Source organism: Desmodus rotundus, chromosome 7 (genome assembly GCF_022682495.2).
Source record: "Desmodus rotundus isolate HL8 chromosome 7, HLdesRot8A.1, whole genome shotgun sequence".
Lineage (NCBI taxonomy): Eukaryota > Metazoa > Chordata > Mammalia > Chiroptera > Phyllostomidae > Desmodus > Desmodus rotundus.
Window position 1 is genome coordinate 97,899,605 of NC_071393.1, and position 15,542 is coordinate 97,915,146.

Below are 15,542 nucleotides of genomic sequence, written 5' to 3' on the forward strand. Positions count from 1 at the left end.
AGGGTAGAGCGTTCTGTGTTCTGCCTGCAAAGGCTCTGAGATAGGAAAGAGCCTGAGGAAGACTAGCGAGGAGAGGGTGGAGTCAATGAGGAGGCACCCAGTAGGTGAGCAGTGGTGGAGGGGGAAGAGTGGATGGACTAGGGATGCTCAAAAAGGATCACAGGCCAGGAGGCCTCCCAGGGGTGGAGGATGAAATGGGCTGGAAGCTGGTGAGTTACATTTTGATTATGTTGGGTTGGAAATCCCTGGAGACCCAAGCAGGGCCCTAGGCTGAGAAGGGAGGTCTGGCTAGAGATGTGGATTTGGGAGCTGCATACACATAGCAGGTGAGTGAAGTCCCAGGGTAGAGGAGCCAGGAAGCATGTGTGGACCAAGAAGAGAAGAGGGGAGGCCTAGAAGTGAGCTCCAGGAGTGTTCTGGAGAGTGAGGACGAGCCTGCAGAGACTGGAGGAGTCCCAGAGAATGAGCGGAGGAACACAGATTGTGTGGTGCCCTGGAAGAGTGTCCAAGGAAGAGGACCTAGCCCGCTGTGATGTCTCAGGAGCTCTGGCTCCTCAAGTAAGATGAGGACTGGGAAGCAGCCACTGGACTTAGAGACCAGAAAACACCATGAGGGAGGGCAGACGGAGGTAGCTGAGGAATAGGGCAAGAGGGAAGCTGGATGCCAGAAAGGGAAGTGGGTCAGGGAGGGTTTTGTTTTGTTTTTTTAATCTTGCATGTCTCCCTCCCTCCCCCACCACACACATCTTTTCTTTTTTCCTTAGCAAAGACATGTGCATGGTTCTGAATTCAAAAACAATGAAGATTTCAGTGTGAAAAGTCTCTACCTCCATTTCCCTTGGCTTCCCAATCCTACCCCCTCTTCAGAGGCAACTTCACCAGTTTCTTCCAGAGACACTTCATGCATGGATCAGTAAACACGTATGTAGAGTCTTGCCCCTCTAATGGTTGCACACTCCCTGTCGTCTTCTGCCCCTGACTCGTTCTTTTCCAGTTAGCTACCTTGAGATGCTTCCCAATCAGTGCATAGCATCTTCATTCTTGCTTGCGACTATATAATATTCCATCACTACATGGATGTCATATACTTTAACTCATCTCCTGTTTTTTGGACATCACAAACAACGTCCCATTGAATTCGTTGTGCTTTAGTTATTTTGCAATACAGGTAGGTGCGTGTGGAATAAGGTCCCAGGGGTAGAATCGATGGGTCAGAACTATGTGAATTTGTATTTTGAAAAACATCAGCAAGTTGCTGTCCATAGAATTGCTAAGAATGTGTGCTCGTTCCTGCCATGTATGAGGATGCTCACTTTTCCACACCCTCTGACATGCAGTGTTCCCAAACTTACTGATATTTGCCAATCTGGAAGACAGAAATAATTTCTTGATATAGTTTTAATTTGCATTTTTCTTGCTGTGAATCAAGTTGAACATGTTTTCATAGACATCAGATCCATTTCTATTTCCTTTTCTATGACTCTCTATGCATGTGTTTTCTATCATTTTCTGTCAGGTTACTGGCCTTTATTTATTGAAAGGGAAGTGATCTTTAGTCTTTTGTTTAGAATATAAATTATAAGTGGTTTTCCCCCAGTTTATCAAGGAGTTTTTTGCTGTTGCTACTTTTTTTTTTAGAGAGTTGTGAATGCTGGTGGGAGAGGTTCACTAGGTCCCTGTGGAAGCATTGGGGTGCATTCCAGACGTGGAAGGCCGGGAAACACCTCCTCTGTTGTAACAGGCAGGAGCAGGGGAAGAGGGTGCGATGCGGGGGTTGGTGGCCACAGGTGGGGGGAGTGAAGGCCGAGAGCTGATTTCCTCCAGCAGTGGGGTTATGTTAAGGAGGTATCGGAGAGTTCGAGGGGCAGGAGAATTGCTCTACTGGCAAGAGTGATTGAGTTAATGAACCCTTGAAGCTGAGCTAGTTGAGGGGAAGTGACTGGGTGGGTGTTATATGTTTGCTTCGCTTCTGGCTGGCTGGCTGGCACCCGTTAATCATAGGGCCAAACCAACGGCCGAAGTTGTTTACACCTCCCTTGTGCTCCAGAGTCCGTACTCTGAACCACCTCCTTATCTCACACACCAAGCCGTTTCCCCTGCCCTAAACCAACCCAGGGCAGGTACCAGACAACCAGGGACAGCTCCTGTTCCCCCAATGCCTGGAATTATTCAAATGAGCCAGTCCTGAGCTGTCTTTCCCATGGAAACCCAATAAAGGCTCTGGCCTAGGCCTTCCTTTCCCTCTTGCTTCTGCCTCTTGACTAAAACCTAGCACCCCGCCCCCCCCCCCCCCCACCTTGTGGCCCTGTGTAGTGTGATGCATAAGCAGTAAGCAGTAAGTTCTTCTTTCAGTGCGGTTAGCCTCTCCAGGTGTCACTCAGTCAATTCCAAGAATTAAAATCCTGCAGGTACCATTGAGACATCAGTGACCCTTGGCAGGCACAGAGTATGAGGGGCAGTAAACCTCAGGTCTCAGCAAAGCTCTCACAGTGTCAGTGGTTGAATAAGCAGCTCTCAGGGCAGGCTTCCTGGAGGAGGTGGGCTGGAAACAAGGCAAGGCCTCAGCAGGGAATACAGGCCCACGGACTAGAAGGCACAGGGGAGTGTGTTGGTGGGGGGTAACCAATGATTAGATCAGAATCTTTTTGGAGGGCAGCGGAGAATTTGCCTCTTCTAATAATGTTGGCCCAGATTCCAGACCTATGTAAGTCAATAAATCCACCAAAAGTTCACAAACGCATGTACACAATTGGCAATGACTCATGCTACCTTGTGATTTTTATTGTTGCCTGGAGAGTTATTTACCTTCCTGAGAGTGGGATTTGGGGGGAAATAATCTCCATTCAGCAAGTGCTTACCCATTTCTTAGGATCTCTGACTTGGGCCCGGTGCTGTGGGTCTCACAGGTTTGTGGCAGGAAAGACACCAGGTAGCGATCCACCAATACAGCCCCAGGTGCCAGTGCAGAGGAGCAAGGGAGGCCAGCTGGGCTGTGGATGGCAGAGAAGACTTCTTAAAAGAGGAGGAGCTGAAGCAGACAGTGGGACTGGAAAAGGTGGTGAAGGGGAGGGAAGGGGAGGGAAGGGGAAACGAGGTTGAGTGAGGAGGGCCCTTGTTTCAGGCATTCCACTGGCCAGGTGTCCCTGAGGGAGATTGAGCATCCATCCAGAGGATGGTGATGGTCACCCTGGGGCAACACATGAGCCTAAGATGGAAAGGGAAAGGCGGTGGAGTACCTGTAGGCTCTGTCATAGCGGGGGAGCCCTGGAGTGGAGGGACCCTGGAGCTAAATGGGAGAGTTTGGACTCAGTGACCTTGCTTCTCTCTGAGGGACTGTGAGGCTTTGAAAACTTCCACTGGGGGGTTGTTGCCTCCTGAAGGATCCCTCTGTTGCCCCCAGGGCCAGGAACAGGACTCAGTAGTGCTTCTCTCAGGGAGTCCTCGTGAAAGGGGGGCGGGGGAGTAGCAGCTGTGAGAAAGCCACAGGGAGGGGAGGAAGTCCATTTCTGAACTATGGGACCTCAAGAGTTTATTTCTTGTATGTTTTTGGTACACGTTTTCTCTAGAACCTGACCAATGGTTTTCTAAAAAATGTAAGTGATTTAAAAAAAAAGGAAATTGTGTGAAGGAGGATGAAAATTTGGCTTAACCATGAGGCTGAGGGGAGGAGGCGGAGGAAGGGAAAGTGGCTGGCTCTACCGCCTCCTCCCTCCTTCCTAGTCTGGGTAGATTCAGGCTTCACCATCCTCCCAGGGACAGTTCCTCCAAGTCCCAAAGGTGCCCTTCAAGTGGAATGTTGCTTTTCAAGACTGGGGGCTCCAGGACTTACCCTAGGCCCAGCTCTCCTGTGATCCCAAGCTCCCACCCGGGCCTGGGTTTCACACCTGGCTTCTCTCCTGGAAGCATTTGTCTTTTAGGTGGTGCCTTTTAGGCTCCTCCGAACGATCAAGTCGTTGCTTGTCATCCTCAAGATTTCCTTCAGGGCCTGAAGAGGGCAGGAGTCTGAGGAAGTTAATTCCAAGGGTCAAGCTCTCCCAGGACCCCGCGGGCGGAGCCTCTGGCTGGGCCTGCGCCCAGCCTGCCTGGGTGTGCTGCCAACACCCCTCCTTATCGGGAAGCCTCAGAGTTGACTTTCAAAGGGAAAGCCCCTCTCCTGATAAAGTGGGCCTTTATTCCACTAAAGAAGGCCCTGCGGGCTGCGGTTTGTTGTAGTCCCAGTGTGCTACTGGAGCGGGGAGGGCAGAGCTGACCTGCGTTTCTGGGGGTTAAACGATTGCTGCTCTGGGCGAGCCAAAGGGTTTCGCACAGCTGGTCATGCACGGCCATGCCTTCAGCGTGGTGTGTGAGTGCCTGCGGGTGCGGGGCAGGTGTTGCTGCCTCCATTTTCTCATGCTGGGATGGGGAAACTGAGGCACGGGAAGGTCATGCAGCTTGTGCACTCCCTTGGGCCTCTCAGGGACTGCTCAGTCAGACTCAAACCAGGTCTTAGGGCTCCCGGCCCAGTGCTCTGCTCCCACAAACTGTATGATGTGCCCTAACACAGCTGGGTTCCCTGCCCCTCCTCTTCACCCTTCCTCTTCTGATTTACTGCCCAAAGTGCCAGCAGCCACCAGTTAGTGTGGAAATGAATTCATTTTGCTCAGGGAGGAAGATCCGGGCCTCTGTATGAAGAATGAGAGGAAAAGAACTTCCTCTAGTAATTTCAGGGAACCATCGTGACATCTCACTTCTGCCCAAAGTGCCAGTCTGTTCCTGAGGCCCTTCCTTGAAGGCCCAAAGAAATGAACCTGTAATGGTGAAATTTGCAGCTTCAGGGTGTGGGGGTGCCCCCTGATTCACACTGCTGAGGTGACCACCTTCCCACCTCCTGATACAGATGCCAAGCCCAGTGGGACATTCCTGAGCCAAGAAATAGAGACCTATGTTCAAGCAGGTTTCCACCTTCACGGTGCTTCCTAACACAGCACCCTGTGGTACGCCACAGGGACACTTGTTGGGGACGGGTGTTTTAAGCAGGAAAATGTTTTTCTTTCCTTCTCATATAGAGGCTTGACTTTCCCTCCCTGGGCAAAAGTGAATCATTTTCCACAACAGCCAGTGCCTGTTGGGACTTTACGGGGCAGGAATGTAGGACCAAGACAGCTTCAGCCAGAATCCCCACCTCCACCCATGCTACTGCCTCTGGGGCCAGCCCTCCTGGGTTCTGGGTGGACCCCAGGGCAGGAGGGGCCAGGCCAGCCTGGAGCCCAAGGTGCATGGAGGGCAGGCAGGGGTTACTGTTTCCACCTTCCCAGGCTCTGGCTGTATGTATGTTCTTGGGGCTGATTCCGAAGGACCCATTATTCCCATTCTTCATGGGTTTTTGAATAATGCATTTGCCTCAGCCCTTTAAAAAGCCTGTGCTTAATAATGCCAGAATAATGACCTTGTGTCACATTTCAGCCACTGGGGCTCTTAATCCACCGCTGCATTCAAATGTGAAATGTGTTTCTTGTGACATTAGGTTAGCATGAAAAATACCACCGAGAGAGGAGGAAGGATAATCAGTTTGTGGTCTATCTTGCAGCTTGTGGCCGTTTTGAGGAGGGTCCTTCCTTTTGACATCGTAGGGGAAGGTGCCCTGTTGACCACCTGCTGTGACCCCAGCCCTCCATGGGCCCTTGTTAATGCTCAAAACAGACCAGAGAGGTAGTCACTCTGGGGATTATAAACGTGCTCACCCAGAGGCATCCTGTGAAAATTCGGTGGAGTGTAAAATGCCCATACAAGGCTTGGAATAGACTAAGTGGGCAATAAATGGGATTTCAAATCAACACTATCGTCCCCACTTTGCAGCGGGGGAAAGTGAGGCCTGGAGGGACTTCAGGACTCAAAGCCGGGTTCCCCTTACTCTAGGGCCCAGACTCACACATCCAGGATGGGAATGGCTATATGGTAGAGAGGCTCCACCTGTCTTAGCTCCTCATTGGCTGTGGGGCCATTTGCCAGTCAAACCTGTTCCCACCTGGGCCTTATGTCCTTCTCTGAAGTGTCCTCTACTCTGAAAGTTTGGGAATATGCCGGTCCCCTGCCTGGTCCACGTGACCTTCTTCCTTCTGCCCTGACCATTTCCCCCTCACCTGCGGGGTGTGTTTTTTGGGTAATAATTATGTTAAATGGCTCACCCAGTGATTTGATCAGTTATCAATGCCCCTAGTCCTGCTGGGGGGAAGTTCGGGGTTAATGATTGCCAGTGAGAGCTTCTGAGGAATGTCAGTCCTCTGAAGAGGGAGGTGGCCCTGAATACCCTGCCCTGGAGGAGATACCCCCCAGGAGGCATGGTGTCCTGGCCAGCTCCCTGTGCCTCTCCCATCTCTTGTCTCTCTGAGTTCGAGTTCAGTGCCAGTAGGCCTCCCTGCTCACCCACTGCCAGCCCGCTTCCCTGCTCTGGGCCTTTGCCCTAAAAGTCTTCTCCCTGGGGGCAGCTTTCCCTCTTCTCTGACAAAGCAAGTCCTCCCCGCCTTTTGGGATCCACCTCAAGCACTGTCTTCTCTGGAAGCCTTCCCTGACTGCCCCAACATCCTTGCTGGGTCCCTTCTCTGAACTCCTCCAGGCTATTGGGCAAGGTTTTGAGCACTCCCTAGTATGTAAGGCATTCTGATTGGTCGCTGGGACCCCGCAATGAGCAAGGTGCCAGCCTGTAGTCCAGGAGGGGGATAGACGTGCTCCAGGGGCACGTGTGCAGCCTGACGTGTGGAGGGGGTGCCGTGGGAGTTCCCAGTGACCCAGGGGCAGATGGGAGTGAGGGGCACTGGAGTCGGATGTGGGGTCTTGGGTGTACACGGAAGGGTAAGTAGAATTTTCCAGGCAAAGAATGAGGGCCAGGGCATCTGGAAGCAGAGGGGGTCAAATAATGATTCAGGTGGGGGTGTGTCGGGCTCAAGGCACTGAGAAACACCCAAGGGGGCCATCCAGAAGGCAGGTGGCCTCAAAGAGAGGCCTGTCTCCTTCCCTTCTGTTGATACCTCGCAGTTTTATAACTAACTGTGTCAACTCCTCAGAAAGACGGGATTCTCCTTGAGCGCAGCCATGGTTTTTTATACTGCTCGCCCAGGACCTGAGCACGGCGGAGCACTGAGGAGACGTGGAACCAAATCTAAAACTCACCTCCTTCGGCACCCGTCACTACTAGACTCCCATTCTGTACGCCCCCCCCCCCCCCACTTACAACAGCTTTTCACCTCCCTGCTGGTTCAGGTCCCTAGCTCTACTTCTGTGAGCCTTGGGCCCTGAGTGCCTCGTTGGCCGAGTGGATTCTAGGCCACGTGAAGGTGCACAGTCGCAGAAGCTCAGGGCAGCTGTTCCAGAAACAGGCTGTGTGTGTGTGTGGGAAACATCATTAGTGCTTGATCACCACCAGGCTGCCCTGGGGATTCTGATTCAGAAAGCCTGGGATGGGCCCCCCCTGCTTGGTCCGTTTGCAGCAAGACTCCGGAGTGACATGGGTGCATGGTTGCGTTTGGGACTTACTGCTGGAGAGCTTTTCCAGGCCCCTCTCTCTGCCTCTAAGTTCACCCCCCTCCCCAGACTCCACCTGGACATTTTCTGGGTAGAGCAACCCTTCCTCACTGGGGGACAGGCCTCTGTGGCTGCCGTCTGGGGGTCTTGGCTCTGTCCTCAGGGACTGCTTGGCCGCCTCCAGGTTTCCAGACCTGCTTCCCCAGGATGTGGGAAGATATCTGCTGCCCCATCTTCACTGGGTCTCCCTCCTTTTCCTCCTCCTTAGGTCTGGGCTCTCACAGGCTGACAGCTTTATCGCAGATTTGAGGTTCTTTTTTTTTTGAATATATAATCTTTATTATATTTTTCCATTACCATTTAAAAAAATTTTTTTTATTCAGTTACAGTTGTGTGCCTTTTCTCCCCATCCCTCCACCCCACCCCAGCTGAACCCCCCTCCCTCCCCCACCTCCACCCTCCCCCTTGATTTGGTCTATGTGTCCTTTATAGTAGTTCCTGTAATCCCCTCTCCTCACTGTCCCCTCCCCATATGATCTCACCTTTAACTGGAACATAATAAATAGAAGAAAAAAGGAAACAAAATATAACCAGAGACATTGAAGTTAAGATTTGATGTTCTTGATCAGGTTAAAAGCTTGGGATGGGGTGGAGAGGGGGTGAAGATAAGATCATGCCTAGCCCAGCAGCCTGCCATTCCCCTGCTGGGGGAGGGGAACCCCAACAGTCAGGGCCTGCATTCACCTTCCACCAACCTGGCAGGGACTTCACACTTTCCCCTCCTGGGGGGAGGGACCTGCCTGGAGGCTAGCAAACCACCACCACATAAGCCCCCTAGTCCTCATGTTCAGGGCTCAGCGGCAGACCAGCTCTGAGTAGGGTCTGCTCTCACATTGGCCTAGACTCCCAGCTGTCTCAACTCTGGCTATGACTTACAGCCCCCTGGGCTCCTCATCCCTCCCAGACCTTTGGAGAGCCTAACTTACCTGAGCAGTAGTGGGCCTGAGAATACAGTATGTGTTAAAGTCCCCCAGGTGGTTCTAAGGTACATCAGAGTTAAGGACCCTAGGCTAGATGCCCAGCACCCACCTGTCCAGCTCTGACAATGTGTAGAAATAGTTACACCGGAGTCAAATAACCTGGACCATCTTACTCTGTATATCACACAGTCCCAGAGTAAATCTTTATATTTTATAAAAAAGGTATTTAAAAATTTAAGTCAGTAAAACCAATTATTTAATAATTTTTAAATACAAAAATGTCTAGCAGTTTAGAATATCAAGTAACTATAAATTTATTGAAATAGACACTATGATTCTGGTGCATATTACATAAACAAAAATGAAGTATTCAAAACATTAAAAGCTACACACTTGAAAAGTACAAATTAAGTCATGGAAAACTGAAGATGAAATCTTAGTTGATCCCTTTTGAAGCAGAATCTGAAATTCAGAGGACACTGGCAGTGTCACCATGTCGCAGTATGTTTTTTCCTATAAATTTTCTAGAAAAAGCTTTTCCTGACTCTATGCTAGCAGGGGAATGGTGAGAAGATAAATTTGTGAGATATCTTTGAATATTTCCTGCTGACAAGGCCATTTGGCTTTTCTTTCTTTCTTTTAAATCAGGGATTGCAGTCTTTTATTTATCAGGAGCCACAGTTTTTATTTCTAAAGCATTTCCAGCTTGCCTTAAGTTGTTTAGTTTTATCTTGTTCAGACAGAGATTCTGAAGCAGTGTTTCTTGTATCAGTTTTAAAACTATGTCGATATTCCATATGTTAGGGAAGTCTGTGAATAGAGTAATAATTACTCATGCAACAGACTTTTGCATTGGCTATTGCCATGTCTGAGAACTCTAGACATATTTCACATTTCAGGGGTATTTTTTTTGACATTGTGATTGTCTCCTTTTAAAAATACATACAAAAATTGAGAGATTCATATAATGAACTCCCATGCCTGGCCTCAACAGTCATCAACCCGCAGCCAGTCATTTTCACATCCGCCCGCACCCCCGGCCCTTGTCCCGAGCAGACTCTGTTGAAGCAGGTCCAAGGCCTCGTATCATTTCCTTTGTAACTACTTCAGGGCACTGCTCTACATGAAGGGCCCTCTACAAAACATAACCGTGGTGCTATTATTGCACTTTAAGAGCTGATCATTTCTCATTATTATGAAATAGCCAGTGTTCAGATTTCCACAGTTGTCTGGTGCATTCATTTTTTATAGTTGGTTTGAGATTTCAGATCATAAAAATTCTGAAATAAAAATTTTAAACCAAGCACAATACACCATTTTGGCACTGATGTGCAGGATTCGTGAATAGAGCATGGCTATCACTGGGTGGAAGGTTCTAGAGACATGGGCCAGACCCTGCCTCTAGGGTTCAGAGTGTGGCGGGTGGCAGAAGTCATTCAGTTGTTCAGCAAATGTGCATTCCTTCAGCAGTAACAGCGCGCCCAGTCCCAGGCTGAGCACCTGGGACATATCAGCGAACCAGACAGACTCGGCCAGTCTTAACCCGCGGGGAGCCAGGGCACTGGTATTTCACTGTGAAGTTTGCAGATGGGCTGATATAGACCCTTGCAAGTGATACTTGACTTGAATGGGTAGAATTTCATCAAGAAGAGAAAGTGGAGGAAGAGGTGTCTCACCCAAGTAAATGGCAAGTGCAAAAGCACGGAGGTGCGAAGGCCTTCAGTGTGTTCGAGGACAGAGACCAGTGATGGCGTGTGGGGCATGCGGCAGGGCTGGTGGGAGGTGATGCTGGGGCTGGGTGGGCCATGGAAAGCTTGAGGATGTGCTGAGGAGCAGGGCCTTCTGGGACCTTCCAGAGGGGACCCAACGATTTTGTTGTAGGAGCATAAAGTGCCCCTGAGTCGGGAGAGCAGGGTCTTGCAGGAACTCTGAGGAGCTGGGGTTTCTAAGCCCTTCCTCAAGCCCTGTATGTACTAGGCCAGGAGTCCCGAAGGGGCAGGCCTCTGTCTGCCCCCATTTCCATGTATCTCCAAGGCTAGCATGGTCCTGGCACACAGAGAGTGCTCAGTATCTGTCTGTTTACCAACTGATGACCTTCAGGGCTCCCAGGCAGGGCACTCCTGCCCACATCTGCCTTGGCCGTGGTTATGACAGAGGGAGGGGCACCCTTAGGGCTTTGGCTTGGGGAAGGTGCTGGGTTTTCCAAAATGCTTGAGCTGTTTGGCTTTAGGACCTGGGGCCCAGTTACCCTGAATGGAGGTCTGCGAGGCCATTGTTGCCCCTGGGCCAGCAGGCAGGGCAGAGGCAGACAAGCTTCTCAGGTAGGTGTCTGAAGAAATGCTACTAATTGTAGCGGATATGCAAATATTTGCAGTACAAACTTGCCAGGGGTTGGCTCACACAGCGAATTTCTGTAAGAATGGCCAAAGGTTAGAGGACTCCTTCATTATTGTTGCTTTGCTAAATAATAATAATAATAACAACAACAACAACAACATGCTGACTGTGGGCGAACTAGTGTCATAGAAAAGTAGAAAGAAGAAAGTGAATCAAATCCCTAGAGCGAACCATTCCCATCTAGAGAGAGCCACTGTGCACACTTTGGGGAACATCCTTCCAAACACTTTCCTGTCCATACATATGAGCTGTTTAATGTAACACTGTTTTACATAGAGGGTGTGACAAGATTTATGCTGCTCCATAACCTGCTTGTTTCATTTAACAACATGTCACGACACTATTTCCAGTCTGTCAGTAACCGCAGGTCTGTAACATTGTTAGTAGCCGCACAGTACAATTTTGCATGGGTGTACCATAACTTAACCAGCCGGCTTGCTATCGCCAGAAATTTGGATGGTTTCCAATTTTTCTCTACAATGTGCTAAAGAATATCGTGCAGCCTTTTTGAAATGTGCACAAATTGCCTAGCAGTAAATATCTAGAATAGCTGGAATAGCTGGAACAAAGAAAAGGTTCAGGTCACTCACTGAATCCAAAAGCCAAACTGGAAGGTCGCCATGGCAACCCTGCCCCGCAGCACGTGGAGTGCCCATTAGTCACAGTTCCAGCCAGGGAGGTGGGTCAGAGCCAAAGGGGAACAGTCTGTTTTCGTGCAGAATTACGAACCAAAGGCAGAGGGAACATGAGGGAGCATTAATGCAGAATTCAGATGGTTCCGGTCCGGTCGCAATGGTGATAATAGCCTCCCTTTATTGAGTGCTTGTTATCCAATAGATCCCACTGTTTTTCATCCTCACAACAGCCATCGATCCTTTCATTATCCTCATTTAACTGATAAGGACATTCAAGTTTAAGAGATTAGGAAATCTGCCAGAGGCGCACAGTGAATGATGAGCCAGGATTTGAAATTGCCCAACATCCACTCTTCAGAATTCTCCTTATCCTCCTCTCTCCTGTCACCACCCCTGACATCCCCAATCCCAGCTCCCCAGCCCCCTGAGTCTTCCGCTGGGCTCTTCTTCAAGACCACCCCGGCCACCTGACTCTCCACACCCTCCACCCCCCCTGCACTGAAATGCCCACAGCTCCCAGAATTAGCTCCTCTCCTGACCTCTGTGCCTTGGCCGCTGCTGCCCCTCAGCTTAGAATGCCCTCTCTCCTCATGGCTGCTGTGCTCCTGTTTAGTCTTCAAGACTAACTACTCATCAGATGTGCTTTTTGTCAATTATTTGTGCCAGTCTCCTGGAACTGTCTTATCTTTCTCCATCCCCGTATCCTACCATGGCCTTGGACACATAGCAGGTATTCAGTAAACATGTTCTGTGAATGAGAAAGTGTCAGAGCATATTCACGCCCACTTTCCATTTCTGCTCCCCGCCCAAGAGCTGGTCATAGAGCATGAGCACCCTGCTCCCCAGCAGCCACTCCCTGCTTTGCTGCCTCTCTCACCGGCTGGGTCCCCAGCATTGTCACGCAACACCTGCCCCCAGCCTCATCCTCCTCTGGAATGGCTCACACCGCTCACTCACAATTTCTGTTCTTTCCCTTTCAGTGAAACCAGGTAATGGGAGAATCCTCTGTATCACCCCTCTGCCCCCACCCCACCTTGGTCAGCGTTGCCCCATCAGTTCATGAACCTGACTTGTTCTCGTCTCTGGACTAGAACCCAGCTGGCCCACAGTCTGTGATTGCTAGCCTCCCACTGTGTCTGGAGGTGCTCAAGGAAGGGAGAGAGCAGGGGAATGGGACGGAGAGGGCTCCTTCTGGGAGGGAGAGCCTGGAAGGCAGCTGCAGAGTGGACAGTGAGAGGTGTTCAAGGCTCATGGCCAGGCCTGACGCCTGGCCCGAGTGGGGAGATTCTTGGGAGTTTTGGGCAGGGGGTTGGGAGCAATTGTTCCCCCAGTCTGGCTAACTCTGGGTGGCCCACAGTGGCGGTGGTGCTGGCAGTGCCTGCGGGTCAGCCAGGCCTGCCTTCCCAGTCCCGCCCTCCCAGCCCCGCCCAGGGGTGAGCTGAGTCTGCAGTGAGAACCACTCCCATTTTCCCCAGGGGTGGGGCTAGGCTGGTCGCCCTGGGTGTGGACATTCCTGTCAGAGGGCAAGGCCAGTGCAGCCTGCAGAGCCAACTTTCTCTGGAGCACACCTGCTGAGGGCCTGCCTCTCCCAGACAGCGGGGGGCAGTGGGTGCAGGAACAGGTTTTTGCGCAGGAACACTGCCCTCATTCACCGACTGGTAGACACAACCCAGAGAGTCCCTCTGTTCCCCCCACTCAGAGCCGGCCCAGTGACTCCTGGCCTAGAAGGTGGCCCTGCCCTGCCTGCTGAGGCTCAGCGGATTGAGTGCTGGTCTGCCAACCAAAGGGCCACCGGTTCGATTACCAGTCAGGGCACAGGCCTAGGTTGCAGGCCAGGTCCCCAGTAGGGGGCGCGCGAGAGGCAACAACACATTGGTCTTTCCCTTTCTTTCTCCTTCCCTTCCCCTCTCTCTAAAAATAAATAAATAATATCTTAAAAAAAGAAATAGAAAGCTATGGCCCTGTCACCAGTGACACAGGCATACGTGTTCATGTATGCACTTGCGCCCATACATGCACACACAAAATTTTACCTATAATTTTATTAACCTCAGTTACAAACCCCCATTCTAGGAGTTGTGGCAGCGGATGGTCCCCTCTCCTGAGCGTGTTGTTATTTATGGTAATAGTAGCGGCACCACTAGGAGTACTAGAAACACTACTGGCATTTATTTAGAATTTGTAGTAATAACTATATTCACATCCATTATTTCCTTTCAGCTTCCCACAGCTCTGACTGGACAGATATTAATATCCTTATTTCACAGATGACAACAAGGAGTCAGGGACAATTATTCAGCCCGACCAAGGTCATATCTAGGAGACGGCACAGGGGAGACCTGACCTCAGCTACTGCAGGTCCCAAGCCCCATGTACCTCCTTCCTGTCACACCTCATCAGAGGCTTCTGAGGAGCTGGGATTCCACTGTTAGAACATTCTCCAAGCTCAGGTGGTCAGGATGCTTATTATAACACACCAAGGAACATTAGGAGGGGCTCTTGTCCAGCCATTCTTCTATCTAGATATCTGGGAGCGCTTGTCCCCCAATTCTATAGATGCATTATGGTGTCTGTGACTCTAGGCGAAATTTTAAAAGCCATAGTTCCTCATAATCAGTACAGGTGTTCTGTGACATTAGCACATTTTTTCAAACTTTTTTGCCTGTGACCTTCAGTAAGAAATACCTTTTGTCATAACCCAGCACGCACATGTTGGCATACATGACAGAACGTAACAAATATATAACTAACGTGCATAACAAACAGTAATATCACAGAGCAATACTTAACTTCCCTCGAGGCAATACACTGATATTTTGCTCTATTACTTTTCATACTATTCTATTTTTAAATGCTAGTCACAACCCACTAAATCGATTTTATGACCTACTGACAGGTTGTGACCTGCAGTTTGGAAAACGCTGCATTAATAGACACAATAATCATGGTTTTAATTAATAGTGAGCTGTTGGAAAGTCGTTCATCATCTTGCTGAGGTGGGCACGTGGCACATCAGTCATGTGTAATCTTGGGCAAGCCCCCTAACATTCTGATACCTCAGTTTTCCTGCCTGTAAAATATAAAATCAATTTTCTATGTGAAAATTAACAACAATAGCAAGTAATTGCAGGCCCTTTATGTGGCTTCTCTCTCTTCAGTCATAACAAGAACCCTATGAAGAAAGCATTACTGTTACTTCCGTTTCACAGATGGAGACACTGAGGCCTGTGGAGTTAGGTCCCTTACCCAGGGTTGCAAAGGAAATGCAAACCGGTCTGTGAACCCCATGGCTTAAATCCAGTACCCAGGTCCTTACCTGCTCTGCCAGCTTCCTGAGAGGGCAGGGTGAGCGTGGATGAGATAAAGCAGGTGGCAAGGTGACCTGCACAGGCTTGGTGCAGAGTGGGTGAGGGTCTCCCCCATTCTCAGGGTGACTCGTGCTAGTTGGTTCCTATCTGTCTCATCTCTTTATTTATACATTTCTTGGGAACAGACACTATCTTACTCATCCTTGTTCCCTGTGTGACAAAAAAATAGAACGATATGGAGGGTCCCCACAAGTCTTTGAATTCCCACCTTTCCTTCAAGCTGCAGCAGCCAACCCAGAATTATCAACTAGACGTTAGCCCTTACCCTGACTCACACCTGATAAAAATGCAGTGAACATTGGCTGAAGACATGGGTGAATCATGTACTACTTTTATTGCCTCTCACTTATTTAATTTTCCAATTCTGTTGACATCTAGTCTCCATGTGGCTTCTTTTTATGCTTAGTTATAGGAGTTCTGTTCAGCTTATCTTCAAATGATTCTCCAGGTTGTTTGTTGTAAAATTTTGATGTGGTCGCGGGAGGAGGCGAGCACAGCATCTACCTACTCTGCCATCTTGACCAGAAGTCCTCTTACCACCCCCTTTAGATGTTCAGTCTGGCCATCTTACCTGGGCAGTGTGTGCTGTGAGAGTAGGGACCATTTCTTTTCTTTTTCCTGTCCATGACACTGAGTGAACTCCAGGGAAGACCAGAGGACTAGGG

General features: G+C 49.9%; 1 protein-coding gene across 6 annotated transcripts in view; it reads left to right on the forward strand.

The window, feature by feature from the left end:
- The window catches only part of PAQR5 (progestin and adipoQ receptor family member 5), a 69,111-nt gene that overhangs the window by 9,405 nt on the left and 44,164 nt on the right, over nt 1-15,542 (forward strand). For 2 of the 6 annotated variants that reach the window (XM_045201867.3, XM_071221989.1), the window contains exon 2: nt 765-921. The exons of 3 other annotated variants lie outside the window; for them this stretch is intronic. The gene's annotated coding sequence lies outside the window, so the exon portion shown is untranslated. Of the gene's footprint in view, nt 1-113; nt 210-764; nt 922-15,542 lie in introns of those variants that run through there. One more of the 6 variants, XM_045201868.2, reaches the window with a different exon arrangement.